The following is a 19,334-nucleotide window of genomic DNA, read 5'->3' on the forward strand; positions in this document are numbered from 1 at the left end:
TTGTGCACCCAAAACCTCCACTTAGAAACAGGTGATTTTCTAAATGTTCACCTCTAAGTTGAGTGTTTGGAACTTGCCACCGTTTTTCTGTACATAATTTCATGTAAGATGGTTGGTTAGGTTCACATCTCTCTGCTTAAATAAACATACTATCTATAGTGGGACTGTCTTAAGAAATACCAAGAGTTAAAACAGAGAATGAAAAAAGCTACAAAAAATTAAAATTTGACTTGAGGAAAATGAAGATAATGAGAAAGTTAATGGAAATGTTGTTTAGTCTGATAGAGGGCTTTGGGCTAAATATTAAGGATTTTACAGGTTGATGGAGGTGATTTTTTATTATATCTAATTAAACTTCTCAAAATTAAAGTTTCACCTCTCTTATATACGTGTGTGTATACATTTCTATTGATCCCATTGCTTTGATTCTTGGGCATGGTAAGCATAAGGCACAGCTGATCATTGTGCCTGTCTTTCCATGGACCCTCTTTCTCAATATGGGTCTTTGTCCATACTATTTATTATTATTTATTTTTGGTCTGGGTTGCCCTCTTCCTGTGCTTAGCTAACTTGCAGTTACCCTTCAGGTCTCAATTTAGACGTATCTTCCTCTGAAACCCCTCCTAATTCAATGATTGGCTGGGTTTATGCCTTTCCTCTGAGCCTTCATAGCCCTCAACACTGAGCTTAACAAACCTTTACTGATATCCTCTATACTCCAGACACCAAACAAAGCTCTGGGTATAAAACAGTGATCCGTTCCAGCTCCCACCCTCACTGTGCTTCCACTCTAGCGGGGAAGACACAAAAGCATATAAACAACAAATGCACAATGAGGTCATTACAGCTGTAGAAGTGGCAAGAAAGGTATGTGGCAGTGAGAGAGGTTGATTACGTGGGGCTAAAGTGAACAGAACCACTCATGGAAGACTGCTCAAAAGGTAAGGGTGCTAGTTTCTCTGAAAAGGGCATCAAAGGAGCAGTGACTCTGGAACAGTTCTAAAGGACGCATAGGGATTTTCCAGGTAGAAAGGAGTGAAGGAAGGACTCAGGGAAAGCATGGCACTTTGGAAAGTGTATAGGGTGCATTTGGCGATTGGGGCTAGTTGGGCACTGCTGGGTGCAGTGCGCATGGAGATGCTGGAGAGGTGAGTGGGCATCAGAGCCAGAGAACCTTTGCCATGTCCGGACAGTAGAGCTTTGCTCTGGGGCACTGGGAGCCATCCGAGGTGTAAGTAGGGATTGATGTGTACGGATTTAGATTTTGTCAAGATTACCCCGGGCCTCAGAGCCGGAGAACCTTTGTCATGTCCAGACAGTCCGAGCTTTGCTCTGGGGCACCGGGAGCCATCCAAGGTGTAAGTAGGAATTGATGTGTACGGATTTAGATTTTGTCAAGATTACCCCCCACGGTGAGTGCAGGAGAGACTGGGTCGGCAGGACGGTAGGGGGTCAGAGCACATGACTCAGGGACTGGTCCAGTGAGCTGGGTACTTCTGTGATTCGGGAGTGACAATATTCTGTGCTGGGAGAAAGGACTGATGTGAGAGATTTAGGACACATTCAGCAGCACGTGGTGATTGGCAGGTCACAGGGAGAAGAGCAGAGAGGACCTGAGCCTTTGCCTCCCCTCAGCATTTCACACAGAGCAGGAAGCAACCGGAGGCCCGTGGCGATAATGAGGGGGTAGGAGGTGAGCTCCCTGTTACCTGGCCCAGCCTCATCGTTAACACAGAGCTGCAGGCTGGACAGGGAGAGCCCCTCTTTGTCCTCGCCTATGACAGAACAGAACAGCGTGGGAATCAGCAAGGTACAAAGAATACACCTAAATGTAGGTCACGGGCTATTAGAATAAATGTGAATTGTATTTTGAAACAGGGAGAACACGTTCACATTGAAAAATCACTCCCTCCAGCCACTTCCTTCACATCTTTAACCCGCCGCCATCCACAGCATACGCTTCTATGACACGTGGCACAGAAAACATTTTAAAGGGAGAAGCTTAACCCAATGGTGTCTTACATTTGGGTGAATTTCCCCAGATTATAACATGTGTTTGCCCATAGCCTTGCGAGGAGGAAGGGGAGATACTGTTCCCAGGTTATTGCTGAAGAACTTGAGACTCCGGCAGGTAGAGTGGCCATAAAACAAACTGTATTCTCTGGCAGGGCCGGAAATGGAGTCCTTTCTATTTTTTGCTTTTAATTTTAAAATTCTGAAGCCAGTATGGATTCTAATCACCAGTCATCGTATTCCAGCTGCCACTGTTCAATACAAATAAGATCCTTCTGAAGCTGGTAACGTAGTTGGTAGACGCTGGTGACCCAGGCCAGAAGGGGAATGGGGAGGAAGGTCCCAGCTCTCTCGGATTCCCCTGAGCGATGCCTCTGTCTACTTCTGAGCAGATCCTCCTGTTTTAAAACACCGTTACCATGGTGATTGAGATCATTCCCAGCACCCAGATTTCTGTCAACCCAGACACATATCGTCACACCAACTAGCACACCGATTCACACTCTCAGTGCCAATCCGCAGAAGCCAGCGGGGTTGTTAGAGGCGCCTGGCTCTGTTGCAGCCGCTGCACTTCAGCAAACAGCTTAAGATGCGCAGACCTGTGGGCAGGGAGACGAGACCGTGCCCAGGCTCTCTGTTCCCTGTGTCGCTCCCAGCGGGTGGCAAGGAGATGCTGGCTCAGCGATCGCCAAGGCTGCCCACTCCCCGGAGTTCATCAGCGCAGTGAAGGCCACGCCACGGGCCTCGACTCCTCTGATTGATCTACGGGCGGCACAGAAATGCCCGCTCCATTTCTGCTCATGAAAGAGGCCTCTGTTGTGACTTCCTCAGATTTACATTCGAGTCTAGTCTTTGGCAATATAATAAAAAGTGTTCTGCGCTCTTTCCCACAATTGCATTTGCTTTCACATCCTCGTCCTTGACTGAGAGGGGCCCCAGAAGCAGGAGGGTGCTGCCTCTAAGATCAGTGGCGGCGATGCCTTTCTGACTTTGCCTTTTACTTTGAACGTCACCTTCTGCTCCTGGAACCTGGGCCTGGTTTTGGGGGGCCCGGGGCATGAGCACGCTGTTCCAGGGTAATGACCAGCTGGATGCGTGAGGGGCCTGGTCTTCCCTGGACAGTATGCGCCACAGCAGCTGCCATCACACCAGCCTGGAGAAAGGGTCAAAATGCAAATAGCGGATGCACTGAATCTGGGGTTGGAGCCCAGCAAAGGCCTGGGGCGGGGTGGGGACCCGGTGATGGGGGCCAAGGGGGAAGAAGAGGGGGAGCAACTGTAATGCTCTCAACGATAAAGATAAGAATAAGATACAAGTACCATAGGTGTTTCTGATACCCAGCCAGGTTTGAGCTGGAAATATAATACTAGTTGAGCTTGACTATGAGCTTAACTGTCCATTAGGGTGGAATTTTTACTTTGCTTTATAATATGTTTCTCTAGCTTGTAAGACACACTATCAAATCTACTTTGAGCCAAGGGAGAGGTAATTCATTCTTTGGGGAATGTGAATACACAGAAATATATACATACTTTAATATGGGTATCTAACGAGGTGAACTTTTAAAAAATAGAAAATGCCATTGAAAATGAGAAAACCATTTTCATTCTGGGAAGAAGTACTCTCAGTGGCACTTTCCCGTCGGGAAGGAGCCTGCTGTTCGGGGTAAGTGTGTGGACACGATGTTTAAGGATGTTCGGTTTTGTTTGTTTCATTTGATTTCATTGGGCTTATGAGGCAGGGCTCCTGCTCAAGACAAGCTGGTACCCGCCTCCCCCCCCAACCCCAACTTACTATTGGGAAGGCATTAAAGATGGCAGAGCGAGGTGGGAGCCACTTGGCCTGGGGAAAGAGGAGCCTCTTGGAAGGAAGATGATCAAAACTGGAATTCTGTCAGTGAGTTCAAAGGTATAAGAATGTCTCTGAAGGACGAGGAACCCTGCCGAAGAGCCTGATCAAAAGGACCCCAAGGGTCCCAGGGACGACGGCCATGAGGAGGGCTGGTCTGTACTGCTGCCCCAGCACTGCACTGGGACCTAAGTCTTTTTAGAGAATCATGTTCTATCTGATATGAGGTGCCTTTGAGACGTGTGTGTGTGTGTGTGTGTGTGTGCACGCGCGCACACCGATATGAGGTGCCTTTGGGACAGTGTGTGTGTGTGTGTGTGTGTGTGTGTACGCACATGTACGTACATGCATCTGCATTTCTCAAGAGCAGTAATGTTGGGGTATAGCCCCCCTTGGTCAGGCAGAACGACGGCTGACCTTACCATGGGGTGAGTCTTCCCTGCCCTCCTGCTGGGACTGCCCAGGTCTTAACCTGTGGGGGAGGGTGTAAGGAAGTGACTGCCTTTCAATTATTTGGATCTTTCTTGATTTAGTGTAAGATGTCGCTGTTCATACACATAGGTCTGTGTCTTTTTCCTACCTGTCTAACAAATGAAAACAAATGAATGAAAAGTCCCTTCCCGTCTGTCATTAGAAGACTATTTTTCACCGATCTTGCAATAAGACAACTCCAAATTTTGTAAGTGAATTTTTGAGCCCCATTTATCTCATTACATTGAGGTCATATACAGACATTTATAAAAGTAAAATAGATTAGTAAACTTTAAAGATTGTAATTCCTGTTGGTGTTGCTCAGTGGTTAGAGCACTGGCCTGAGCACCACCGAAGGGTCTCGGGTTCCATTTCTGGTCAAGGACATGCACCTGGTTTGCTCTCTGTCTCCAGGTTGGGGCGCTTATGGGAGGAAATCAATCCATGTATCTATCTCACATCAATGGTCCTCTCTCTCTTCCGCCCCGCCCCCAACTCCACTCTCTCTCTGAAAAAGCAATGGAAAAAATATGCTGGGATGAGGATTAACAACAACAACAACAACAAAAAGATCATAGTTCCAATTTTTTTCCAAGTGAGTTAAATTTAGCTTCTCAGTGAAAGGCTGTGATAAGACAGAATGTATTAGGTGACTAAGCAATGCAATGCTATCTAACCTGCTGTTTCTTTTAAGATTTAGACCCTTTTAATGATTTGATAAAAGGTATAGACTTTCATCCCACCGAAATGTCCATGTCCATGTCCATGGATACACAAGTAAAGGAATTATGGTTCTTTGCATGGGCTGGTTTAGGAGAAGGCCAGGATTTAGTGAGAATCAAAGGCGGCTTTATTTTATAGCAGCACCAACTCTTAGTGAAAGGGGTTACCAGTTCCAATGGGTGTATCTACAGAGCAGCTGCCCAGGGGAGAGGCTACGAAGGCTGGGGGTGGCCTCATAAAGCCAGGAAAGCAGGACAGATGTCGAGGTGGAGCAATGCTGACGGGACAAGGCAGTGATGGGCTCCTCATGTGGTAGAAGCCAGAGTGCCTGGACATACAAACTCAACATTCATGTGTCAGACGGCAACTCTCATTTGGGAAGTTCAGAGCTTTAACCATGGCTGGCATGCCTCCGGGCACTGGGAAGGATTCTCTCATGGGCTAATTGTTATCTCAGCTTCTGGGAGTGTGACCTCCATGAGGAGAACTGAGAATCAAGATGCAGGCCAGGGAGGCTTGCATGCTTTAATATTTCCATATTTTTCATTTTTTAGAGTCAGGGGGTGCTGAATTTGGAGAGGTGGAAAAGGGAAAGGCAGGCAAGAATACCATTTTCTGTGATAAAACAAGAAAATCTGACTTTTTCTTGGAGAAGAAATAATAATAATAAGGATAAGAATAATTACCACAATTTAAAATAATTGCCATTTTTTTTTTAAAAAAAGCTTACTATGTTCCAAGTACTATGCAGAAAGTTTTTCATTATGTTCTTATAAAAACGCCATAATGCTGGTATTATTATTTCCATTTTTACCGATGTGGAAACCAAGCTTTGGAGAATTAAGTAGTGGCTCAAGCACCTCTTAAGAAAGACCAAAGTGGCATTGTGTGAAGTAAGACTCATGGGAACTGCTCTTTTTGCCTACAGATAGTGGTGGTAGGACATTGCCAATACATACTAGTACACACACTGAGTTGGGCTAATGCGTGAGATAAGCATGAGATAAGCATGAGAAGATGCTCAGGGGAGCGAGGCAGGATGGAGTAATGAGTTATGCATTGTCACACTTTCGCTAAGGAAGGCAACCTGCGAGTCAGAAGGTGCCTATAACCTCTGCTTTCCCGCCCCCCTCCCCCCATTTTCTTCCATCTCTCCTCTTTCTGTTTTATTCCCTTTCTCTGATCCAGCCTTCCCTTCTTGCCCTTCATTTTCTTTCCTAAACTAAGCTCTTTCATTCATTGTCTTCATTTCTATGTGCTTTGGGGAATTTGACTCAAACCATCAAAACAGACAGTTCTTAGCTTGAGAAATAAAAACCAGGCAAGAATAGTGGGAAAAGGAAAAACAGAGTTATGATGAAAAAGTTCTGAGGATCTAACTATAAAGTACATCAGGGTGTCTGTAGCTAATAATACTGTATTTTAAACTGGAAATTTGCTAAGAGAATAAGTCTTAAGTTTTCACCAAAAATAAAAAAAATTAAACAATTAGGCCCTGGCTGGGTAGCTCAGTTGGTTAGAGTATCATCCCGATACACTAAGGTTGTAGGTTTGATCCCCGGTCAGGGCACATACAAGAAGCAACCAATGAATGCATAAATAAGTGGAACAAATCAATGTTTCCCTCTCTCAGATCAATTTAAAAAAGGTAACTGTAACTTGATTGTGAGAATTATTTCACAATGTATAGGTATATTAAAACATTATGTTGTACACTCCCAATATATTACAATTTTATTTGTCAATTATACCTCAAAAAAAGCTAGAGAAATTAATTTTATGCCCTTAAAAATGCAAATTTCCCTGAGAGAATTGGAAACTTTACCTTAGTGCATTAATTTAGTTGCTTTCTTTTTAAAACCTGCTTGTGATAAACAGCGTGAGGACATGGCAATGTTCATTGACCGGGAAAAGGAAATATCATGGCTCTGGAGTGCTGCCTGGGGAGGTCAGGGCTGCTGGCTCCAGAGGCCACATGAGATGAGAGAGATGGGAGAACAAATGGTGGGAGAGGGCGAAGGCAGGTAGGTGCAGAGGTATCAACATGGCTGTTAGGATGTATTCATGGATTCAGAACCCATAACAAGGTGTAAGATGACAGAGGGGTCCAAATGCAGTCTATGAAGAGTATGAAAAGATCATAGGGGGCATTTACGAAATTAAAAAAAAATCTTCCTTCCCTACTTATTCTTCTAGATGTCTCTGAAAATTTATTTGTGCCAGAAAAAAAAATACTTTTAAAGGGTTAAGAATTCTAGATAGCTGAAGGAGCTATTTTGTTCTCATTTAAAATGAGGACTGAAGGAAATCTAAATTTAACCACTTTTCAATCTAGTTTACTGTGTCAGTAAAAAGTGGAATAGAGATCAACCCGGAGCTAAATATTAATTAATATCATGCTATTTTTCCCCCCCTTTCTCACTCACACTCTCTCTATGGAGAATATCTCAGGCTAATATTATATACAGCAACGTAGAAACCAGCAATGACATTGTAGGGATTCTGATGATTGCTATCCAGTGCAAGCACAGCCACGTGTATGGAGTTAAAGCATGCGCACGCCAAGATTAAGTAGGCCACCTGGAAAAGAAGCAGGCAGAGTGGATGAGCAGCCACAGTGATGGCTGCAAGATCCCAGGCAGCAAACAATAGCATTTTGCACATCATGGTCCTGTCCCGAGACCAGTGCTGCCTGGCGTGACAGGAGGACAGAGGAGAAAGAGAAGAAACAGAGGCAGCCCTCATTTCTTGCCTCTGGATCTGTTTTCTGTGAATTATCAGGCTCTTCATTATGTCCCTTCGACTGAAGAGATTTTTTGTCTGAAATGAAGGAATGACCAGAAGAAGCCTCTGTTTCTTGAGAGAGCCATGGTTCTCAGTTGGTGGCTGCCAAGAATTTGATGGGGAAGAATAGCTGGTGGGAATGTGCCTTCTTTTCCAGCCTTGAACCTTTCAGGCCGTCTGAACCACCCTGCTGAGGCACAGGCATGAAGCCTGGGTAATGTAGCAGGAAGGGACTAAGAGATTCATTCATTGATAAGAGCCACAGTAACAGTTACCGTTAACCAAGTGCTTACCATGTGCACTAAGCATTTTACATCAAGTATCCGACTTACTTCTTACCCTAACTCTGAGATAGGCGATTTTATACTATTCTGTTTTTTCAGATGAGGAAACCAAGGCTGATGAGGTAGAGAATAATGCCCCCACCCACCCCAAGGACGCCCACATATGGAAGCAAACTAAGTGTCCATCAAAACATGAATGGATAAAGAAGTGGTGCATATATACAATGGAATATGATTTCACCATAAAAAATGGAATTTTCCCACCTGCTTCAACATGGGGGGACCTAGAGGGTATTGTGCAGAGTGAGGTAAGTCAGACAGAGAAAGCAAATGCCAGATGATTTCATGCATATGTGGGATCTAAAAACAAAATACACGAACAAGCAGAACAGAAATAGACTCAGAGATATAGGAACATTTTGACAGTTGCCAGAGAAAAAGTGGGTTGTGGGGCTGGGTGAAAAAGGTGAAGGGATTTATAACAAATTGGTAGTTATAGAATAGTCATGAGGATGTCAAGTACACCATAGGGAACACAGCTAATAATGCTATAATAACTATGTATGGTGTCAGATGGGTATTAGATTTATTGGGGTGATCACTTCGTAAAGTTATATAAATGTCTAGTCACGGGGTTGTGTACTTGAAACTAATATATGTATGTCAACTGTAATTTTAAAATAAAAGTATTTTAAAAAAATAATATTTTCATTTATTAAAATATGAGGTCATACATCTGACTATCACAATAGAGGAATCACAGTCCCAGCACACAGGACTTCTTTCTCAGGAGGTCCGGAAGTCTTGTTCCAAATGTGGAAGACAAAGAGCTGAAAAAAGTATAAATAGGGAAGACTTCCACCATGTTGGGGCCCAGAATTTGACAGAGACATTCTACTCTGAGCCTGCTAGTGCTAGCATAATAATAAAAGGCTCCAAATTAATTTGGCTTATTGATTAAGGCGTCTTCTGATTTACAATATAACAACATTGACTCAATTAAAACATCACATGCTTTTATTGCTATATTATTCTTACAATAATATAAAGGATAAAGTGATATACAATATAATTATGTAGAAAACGGACCTGCCCAGAAAACAAGGCTAATTTTTGAATCATAATGCCCCAAGTTAATGCTTGTAAATGGAACAAATACACACACACACACACACACACACTGTGCTTCTCTGACTCATGACGCCCATACTTCAAACTACCCCAACTTCACAGACGCACCACTGGAAGTAGTCATAGTGATGTAAAGAAAGAACGGTAGCACTTGGACAAAGCATTGTTAGATAAGCAGTATTGACAGCGCAGCGAACACACTTTTGAGACTGTAAAAGTCCCTCTTGCGATGCATCCTATGTGTCCACTCTGTGAATCCGAGGAGACTGGAAGCCAGTGTTCCGGACACATGCTTCTCTGTCTGCATTTATGGAAGCAGTGTCCCTGGACCTCGTGAGAACACAGCGCAGGGTGATAGCAGCAGGCTCAGCGTCCCAGGCTGAACAAACAGTTCTTTCTTAACAAAGGCTTTTGCTGAGGGGCACTCAGGCCATTTCCTGATGGTGCTGGGCACACAGACACACCCTCCCTTTCACTGTCATATTTAAGGCACCAGAGCAATGGTGCATTTAATAGCATCTTAGTGACTTCAAAGACTTAATTAGCCTAAACTACTACCTGGAAATGATTAGGCCCTGAGAGAAATGACTGCTAAAAACTGTTTTTTAAAGGCTCCACAAAGCTGTTGAAAGGGATGCTGGGACTTAGGAAGTTTACAATAAGTGACCAACAGTTACCCTTTGAGCTCATATAGAATACAAAGCCATCCCTTTCAGCTCTGAGCTGTTACATTACTAGGCTTGTTGCGTGAATCAGTCCTATCTCTTTACGGTTACATAAAGTCAGGCCACTTCAAATACAAACCAGAGCCTGCATAACGTTTCAGAGGCAAACAACAATCGTGTGTATGTAAAGGAGGCAGAACAAGAAGGTCCTCATCATTACTTTCCCATCGGTAACATGTCTGTGCTACTGGTTCCCAACTCGGTGTTGTCCCTTGGTGAGGACAATGAAGCTCAGGAGTCAAGGGGTAGGTCCAAGGCTGCACAGCGAAGTAGCAAAGCCAGGATCTACAATAATCTATAACAATAAAAGCATAATATGCTAATTAGACCGGACAGCCGAACGACCTTCCAGACGTCCTTCTGGATGACCTTCCACACAAAGCCGGGGCTGCGAGGGCCAAGGCAAGTCTCCACGCCTGCGAGGGCCGAGCCCCTTGCACGAATTTCGTGCATCAGGCCTCTAGTCAGAATATAAATTCCCTGGGTCTTGACTAAGGGATGTTTTTTGGTCTACCATAGTGCCTCTACAGATCCTTGCCACTATTTGTCTATTCGGCTTCATAGATCAATTTCTGTGAGCCAGTCCCTCTACTGTAAAAACTCTCTAAAGCACTCCTTTCAAGAAATGCATATGGGATGTCAGGGATGGAAGTGGGGATGAAGAATGAGAGCCTTGGAGTTCACAAGTGATTGAACTAATCACAAGGGTCCACGGAAGTTCTCTGAAGCAAGCAAGTCCTTGTCCGGTGGCGCCACATGCCTTGGAAATGTTTAAACTTGAGCTATTGTTCTTCAAGCCAATGAGCCCTTGAAACAACAGAGTCTTTTAAAGTTGATGTGCCTTTGCTCATTCAAACTTCAGGGTTATGCCAATGTTTTATGGAGGTGTGTAGGGAAAGACTATTTTTAATAGTGAAGAACAGAAAGAGAACTGGACCTCTCACTTCCAAACAAAAAGAAAAAAAAAGATATTTTTTTTTGTTTTAAAATATGTCCCTTATACATGGCAAATGTGTTTATTTTTAATACTAGTGGCCTGGTGCATGGATTCGTGCACATTAAAAGGAAATTAATTAGAAGAAATATTTTAATATCGCTATTTGCCCTTTCTCTATAATAGAAGTGTCAACCAAATTCACGATCGACAATGACAAATTGAAACACATGCATGCGACTGGTGCCAGCGAGAGCTTTATATGTATCGCGCATGCGGGAGTCAACGTTTATTATTAAATTGCCAGTGCACATCATATGTACTGGCCAGTTGGTCAGTCAGACAGTTGGACGGACATACGGTCAGTCACTTAGCCTTTTATATATATACTAGAGGCCCAGTGCATGGGTAGGGTTCCTAGGCCTGGCCGGCGATCAGGGCTGATCTGCGGGGCAACCGGTGGGGCAATCAGGGGGGCCCCTGCTGGCACCTGCCTTGGCTGGCCTGGTGCTGCCCGCTCACCGGCCCCAACCTCCGCTGCTGCCACTGGTTGGGGCCTGAGGGCTGGGGGCAGCTCCTGCATTGAGCGTCTGCCCCCTGGTGGTCAGTGTGCATCATTGCAACTGGTTGTTCTGCCATTTGGTTGATTTGCATATTAGGGTTTTATTATATAGGACAGATAAAGCCTGCTTTTATCCTAATCACACAGGATCAGAATCAGGTGTATTTTAGTTTAAAAAGTTCAAGCTAATTACGGGAACTTTCTCTAGCATAGCTTTCCACTCAAAACCTCCGTGAGTGTGCCGGTCCATGGCTCTGGGCACTCACCCAGGACTGGTAAGTCTCACTGGGCTCTAGATATAAGGGGAGGGGAGGGGGCATTACTATCAGATCAGCGTTTCTATGCTCTCCTCTCACAGACATAGAAGACTCCTCACCGGACAGGGAAGGGGTTCATCAGGTCAGGACAGCAGATAGAAGGACAGAGTAAAGAGGCCAAGGTGCAGTAAGAGAGACCAGGAGCGAGAGGGGATGACTCAACTCTGAATCGAGTTCAGGCTTAGCCTGGTTGACTTGGCCTTCTGAGTTTTTGGTAAACTATGTGTTTTGAATTGCAAACAACCAGTATGAATACCTTGTTTTGAAAGAAATCAAAACACTACGTTAAGTGTTGAGCTCCCAGGATATCCTCCGCACTGGCTGGGCCTGGGCTGTGTGCCTTCCTTGGGTAGATGGTGTGCTTCTATTACTGCAGCTTGTAATTGCAGTGCTGCCAGTGGAAAGCAGGCTCTTTCACAGGACCGTAAGGCATTCCATGGACCCACGTGTGGGAGAGTGTGCTGTGGCAAGATTTAGTTGGGTGGAAACAGAAGGCTGCCCCTGGGTTTTCAATTTCCCATCTCCACCCATCCCGCCATGGGGAAATCAATCTTGTCTTCATCAAGGCCAAAACAAAGGCCCGAGTCCGGAGTTTCTGTTTCCTATGAAAGCTTAGTCCTTTGGAGCCCATGGGTCTGCGGAAGGCCCTAGTGGTTGCTAGACCCACGTGGCTGTGGGCGTTCCCTGGGATGGTATTATTGCAGGAGCTTTTTCAAAATAACCAATCAACTTCCCAAGCTTTCGTGGGCTTCTGATGGGTCCACCTCCCAACCAATCTCTTTTCTCCAGGCTAGACTGACAAGCCTCTATAGTCAAGCACCTCCCCCTGCACCATTTTGACCTCTATTGGCATGCTCTTACCTCCCCCTGCTCCTCACCACCCCCACCCCATACCAGAGTAAGGAAGGGAGGGCTGTCAATCCTTGGCAGGGCAATGCTGTGATCCCTGAGGTGTGCGAAGCAGAAGCTTCCTGGTGAAACAATATCTGATTCCCTTTGCTCTCTTCCTTAGTGATATCTAGCTACCTACGCTAACAACCTGAGCTAGTTTAGTAGTCATGCTTGCTGTGTTCAATGGCCCCTGTAATAATCTATGTTGCATTTTATGGAATGGAAGTAAATGCAGGAGGGACTTCCCACTGCCTTTAATTAAAAGTCCAAAATCCTTACTACAGCTTTGCAGGTCCTGAGCAGTCTGGCTCGCAGGTTCATCAGCTCTCTGCTCACTCACTGTACTCTAGTGACACACGTCCGCTGATTCCTTCACCTGGAATATTCTATTTTCTGTTCCCCATGAATATCCCAACCCTCTCAGCCCCGAACCTGGCCAGCTCCCCTTAGCATCACTCCCCCAGGGCAGCCTTCCCTGATTTCTCAAATCCATTCTAGTTATCTGCTTTCAAAATGCCCCCATAATTTACTTTTATAACAGTTATCACAATCTTACCTAATAATAGACAAACATGTAAATTGACCATCCCTCCGCTATGCTCACCAGCCAATCAGGAGAGTATGCAAATTAACCCCAAAAAGATGGCAGTTAATTTGCATACACAGGCTCGGAGCAAAGACGGAAGACTGAAGAGGCTTCGCTTCTTCGCTGCAGCCGGAGCAATGGCCTGGGTCCTGGGTGCCAGAGGAAAACCGGTGCCGGCAGCCAGGGGAAGGAAGGCCTATTGCATGAATTTCTTTGTGCAATGGGCCTCTAATTATAGTCATAAAATACTTCATTAATATTTTTTTTTGGGGGGGTGTCTGTATCACTCCTAAGACACACTGTCAGTTTCATTGAATGCATGCACTGTCTCAACAATGTTCATTTGTAGATTTCTGTGCACAGGAGTTCGATAATGCCCGAAGTAATTACAGAATATAAATCTGACAGGAAGTACACAGGATAAATTAGAGCTGGGGAGAGACTACAATGTTTTGGAAGATTTGGCCTGGAGGGACCGGCAGTGGACCTCACAGACAGAGAGCTGTTCCCCCAAGCTGGAGGGCTTCCTCTCTAAGCAGCCAGCCTTTGGCTGTATATCCTGTAAGAGGGAGGACCATCATGGAGATGGCTCCGTTGTTGCTAAAATAAATGACTTAGAAATCAAATGAGAGAAAGCATTCACTTTTACTCTTATAGCTTCAAATATATATTTAAGAACTGGGGAGATGTAGTTAAAAAGAATATACCATCTAGGAAGTAATTAAAATTTGACTTTAGGTGAAGTTTCATGATCATTTCACAAAATAATTTGCACTTATATGCTGTTTTAAATTTTAAACTGTATGCAGTTTGTGAACTTAGATAACAATTTCCATAGGTACGATTTAACTCAATCTCCCTAATAAATGTTACCGAGCACTTTCTTTGATGATTGAAATAGTCTTTATATACATAAAAATGTACAGTCCTTTCATTTAAGCTTCAAATGGCCAATTTTGGGTAACTCTGAATATTTTCAAAGTAGGCAAATATCCTTTGAATACTAATATTTTCATAATACAGCTGTTTAAAAATGAATACAAATTAATTTTTACTGCTCTCTAGCTTTGAATGGAGCTAATTTCTTCCTGAGCCAAAGAAGATGAGATGTGTTGCATGGTGGCACCTTATGCCTTTTTAAAAAAACTGAGGGTATATTACAGAGTTGGGAGATCAAATTATACAAGGAACAAGTAGAGAATTATTCCCTAGATCTCATCATTTCTAGAATCAGGCTATTTTTAATTTTTCAAAATTCACTGCTGAATTTTTCATCACTATTTTCACACAGGACCTATACTCAAACTTGGTTGATCCATTTCATTTTTGGCTAAAATGTGCTATGAACATTTTTCAAAAGCTCATAATGTCACTCTTATTGTAAATGCACAATTTTGAGTAGTCCAAGGACATGTGGGCAAGTGTCTTTTAATACCCAGAAGTTCAAAATATTTAAATGAAGCCCAAAATGACAGAATACTGACCCCTTTATAAAACTGACTCCATCCTCTCTCAGTCCAGCCTAGTGGACTTAGAATCTGGAATTTAGTTCTGTGCATACAAGCTTTCATTATTCTCTCCTTATCTGTGACTCTTGAGATCCATGACACAATGGCTATAGAAAGCAATTTAATTCTCCATTGGGTGACAACCGCGTACTATAAAACCAATGGGATAGGATGTACATTTTAAAATGTTTTGCCTGGGTGAGTGTATTCATATTCATTATGACTCATATATAATTTATTTGAAAAATGTCTGTCTCCTCCAGATTTTAGAACGGAAATATCTAATCCACGGAGACAAATGATAAAGAGTGCATGCACACATAAGTGCAGTACGCAAATACTAATTAGGGAAAGTGACAGTTTAGAATTTAATGTGGTTTTGCTCTCTTCTGATTATAACTTTTATCAGTGCTAACAGCCAACCTGAAGGTACAGCTACAGTGCTACATTAGAGCATTCTCCATGTGAGGGCAAAGAACCAGACTTTCCAACTCCCTGGCATAGATGTTTGCTAGGTTTATTTGCTGCAAGTAAAGTTAAATTCGGCATATTGAACACTGTTTTCCCATTGATTTCAAGATTTAATTGAGAAATAAATTCCAGAATTGGTAAGGTCATCAGAAGTAGTCTTTGGGGGGTGGGTAAAACCCTGTACGATGTAATGAAAGGTGGCAGAGATGGAGATGAGAAAGTGGCTAGTTTCTCATGCACGTTTTAGTGCCTTTATGTGAACAGTACACCTTAAAAGTTAGGCCCAGGTAGAGATGCCTCGTATGGTTTGGCAAGTAAAATGACAGTGTGTTGGAACATGAGACAAAGCAATGAAGAAACACAATGAATTTTTAAGAGCTGTACTAATTGGTAATAATAATAATAATGATAATGATGACAATGATAAAATCAACTGAAAAATATTCAACTTAATTTATAATGGCTTTATTCTCTTCTTCGTATATGATGCTCACCCATCCCACTTACATCCCACATTCTCAAAGTACCTAGCGTGTAAGATTGCCAGAGGTAACCAATAAAAATATTTTTTTTACTCTAAATAGGTCTCAAATATTGCATAGGACATACTTCTACTACAAAATTATTCATTATTTATCAGAAATTTAACTTTATATATTTCTGATTTTTATTTTTGCCATGGAATCTTTTCTTCAAATTAATTCCTCAACTGGAGCCACGTGGCTAAAACAGATAACCAGGAGGTGGCTGGGCAGGGGCAGGAGGGCCACACTCAGCCCTCGCAGGCGCCTTCCCTCGCTGCTGTCTGAAATCTATTTCTTTGTCTCAGGCCACAGAGGTAACGCCAGTGTCTGTGCTTGGAAATATGCTGTCACTGCACATCCAGGCAACTCCACAGGGCAGGAATGAGTTACAGTCCTAGGTTACTCTATAACAGTGATGGCGAACCTATGACACGCGTGTCAGAGGTGACATGTGAACTCATTTTTTTGGTTGATTTTTCTTTGTTAAATGGCATTTAAATATATAAAATAAATATCAAAAATATAAGTCTTTGTTTTACTATGGTTGCAAATATAAAAAAATTTCTATATGTGACACGGCACCAGAGTTAAGTTAGGGTTTTTCAAAATGCTGACACGCCGAGCTCAAAAGGTTCACCATCACTGCTCTATAAGCTTCATTACAGCACGTTTTCCTGTTCAGAAACTGCTGTAACATTAAAGTTAGATTATTAGGTGACAGGCCGCTAAAAGGCAAAATATCTGCCGTGGAAAAATATTAGGGGGGGGGAACCCAAATATTTCAAAGAAATTATGGGTAAAAGAAGTTTTTCTGGACTGGTCTGTAACCTACTGATCATGGGTTGCTAGTGAGACCGTATGGAGGTACGCAAACAAATATTTTGTTGTCCTTTTTCAGCTTCGGGGAGAATGATTAACCCAAGAATAGGTAGGAGACTCATATGGTGGAGAGAGCAGAAAATTCACAGGAACAAAGAGTCAACGCAGAAATTGAGGCTCTGCTAATCTTCCCAACTCCTAGGCGGCTCAGGACATTCCGAGAACATCTATGTGCGTTCACTCTCCCTCATCTGCCCTGTCACTCCTTCCTGTAAAAGTCACTGATTCTAAGGAAAGAGAAAAACACTCCGCACCTATCTCTGTTTATCCAATCATCTATTCATCAATGCGATAAAGTGCTAAATATGTGAGTCAGGCACTGTGCGAGGCATTGGTGGCACAGTGATAAACAAGAAAGAGTTTCTGCCTCAGAGAGCCGATGGCCTAATGGGAAGACAGACATTAAAACATGATTGCAGAAATAATGAATGACAACTATGAGAAGTGATACTCACAGAAGTACAGTTACTGCAAACACTGGCTACCTAATACAGAATCATCATCATCACAGTTTGTTATGCATTTACTATGTGCAAAGTATTTTGCATCCCTTGTAGCTAAAACTCAAACAAATCTTAGAAAGGAGCAAGGTTGGTATTATTAGTGCGGTTTTTAAAAGATGATGGGAAACTTCTTTTTCAATGTATGACGTTGACTGTCTTCCGAGGAGACCATTGGAATGTTCTGCCAGCATCTTGATGTATTTGAACGTGAAGGTTTGGAACAAGAACAGAAGAGCTAAATTTCTCTGCAGAGCAGGAGGGAAAATATTTGTATATTTGTCGTTTCCAAGAAAGGATCTGGAAGCAAGTGTCAGGAGAGGGAAAAAAAAGGAGGCGGGCGGCAGGGTGGGGGGAGGATTAAGACAGAGGTCTCTGGAGAGATGAAGAAAGCTGTGTGCCCCTCACCCCCTCCCAGTCCTTGCCAACCCCAAACCTCCGGTGAAGTTACTAGCCATGCCAGGGGGAGTGGATTCTTTGGTGGACACTGGAGAGGGGCAGAGTTTCACTTGTGATCTACGGGGGAAACGGGAACACGGTTTGCATAATAGACACAGAGGAATGATAGGTTAAGGGACAGTGATCCCCAAGAATTCCTGAAGGCTGGGGGAAGGCTTAGGCCTTGCTTTACAGGAACTTTCTCTGACTCCCCAGGGGTCAGGAAGTCCCAGCTGACAAGTGGATTAACCAAATGAGAGCATGCGGACTCAGACAGGCCCCGGACTTGGCTAGTGCACCAACATTATACCTAGCTCTGGCTCCTGGGTCTGTATGCTCCCTAGTTTGCCATGTTTTCTCAGTTCTGTCAAGAAGGGCACCGGGGGCCACAGGCAATACTCTCACCCTCTACGGCTCTGGGGGAAATTGGCCGCTCACTGAGCAGGGCACCGGCTGGTCGCTCTCATTCAGAGTCCCCAGCAATCGCGTGGCTTTTCTGCTTAAAGTTCAAAGTGCTTTCGCATAGTTCTCAACGTATGGGATTTACATCTTCCGAATGAAGAACTGAACAAATTGTGCTAACTAAAGCTCAAGGGTTGTTTTTTTGTTGTTTGTGTGTTGGTTTTGTTTTTTACTACGAATTACTCATCCAGCAGTTCCTTCCCAGCCATCATCTCCTACGTGCAGCTGGCCACGCGCAGGCGCTCGGCTGGGGAGCCAGTGGGGGACCTGCATTTGCTGTGCTGCTTGTGGACAGACTTCAAGAGCAACGCACGCATCTGCGGGCTCTGGAGAGAAAACTGGGGACATCATGTCCTGGTCGGGCGGATGCCTACATTTATTTTTGGAATTGTTTCTTGGATGTGGAGAGATGAGTTTTTTTCCCCATACAGAACGGAGGACAGGAAACAAGAAGGTTAAAGGAGGTCTGAAAGCTCTACTAAACTTATCTGGCCTGCCACCAGGTAGAGTAAGCCCTCAGCGGGTATCAATAAATGTAGGTGCCTTTCAGACTGTCTCCTTTGGTGAGGAAACTGCCACATCGATGAAGACCATCATTCCGGTGCCATTTATATCTCTCCACCTGGAATTCCCCATCTCCTGTCTTTTTTTTTTGGTCCTAATTTAGATTATGCTTACTTTTATATCTTTGAGAGTACCTAGTATGCTGTTGAAAATACTCTTTTTTGGGTATTTTTATTTTTAAAAATTTATCTTTACTGGTGAAAGGATTATAGATGTCTCCCTTTTCCCCCCACTGACCCCCTCCATCCTGCACCTGCTTCCCCCTTCCCAGGCCTTCACCACCCTATTGTCTGTGTCCATGGGTTATGTATATATGCATATAAATTCTTTGGTTGATCTCTTCCCACCCCTACCCCTCCATTGCCTTCCCTCTGAGATTCCACAGTCTGTTCCATGCATCTATGTCTCTGGATCTATTTTGTTCTTCATCAGTTTTTGTTCATTAGATTCTATCTATGAGCGAGATCATGTGATACTTGTCTTTCTCTGACTGGCTTATTTCACTTAGCATAATACTCTCCAGGTCCCTCCATGCTGTCTCAAAGGGTAAGAGATCCTTCTTTTTTACTGCTGCATAGTACTCCATGGTGTAAATATACCACGGCTTTTTTATCCACTCGAATACTGATGGGCACATACTCAGTATACTGGGCTGTTTGAATACTAACATGAAATATGCTTCCACTTCTTAAAAAATGTTTAAAAATTTCAGTGCAAGA

General features: G+C 43.6%; 1 protein-coding gene across 9 annotated transcripts in view; it reads right to left on the reverse strand.

Annotated features, from left to right (window-relative positions):
* Positions 1–19,334, reverse strand: part of LOC102260113 (dystrobrevin alpha) — a 119,603-nt gene that overhangs the window by 89,780 nt on the left and 10,489 nt on the right. The gene's annotated exons all lie outside the window — the stretch shown is intronic.

The sequence above is a fragment of the Myotis brandtii genome, unplaced genomic scaffold (genome assembly GCF_000412655.1).
Source record: "Myotis brandtii unplaced genomic scaffold, ASM41265v1 scaffold289, whole genome shotgun sequence".
In the NCBI taxonomy this organism is placed as follows: domain Eukaryota; kingdom Metazoa; phylum Chordata; class Mammalia; order Chiroptera; family Vespertilionidae; genus Myotis; species Myotis brandtii.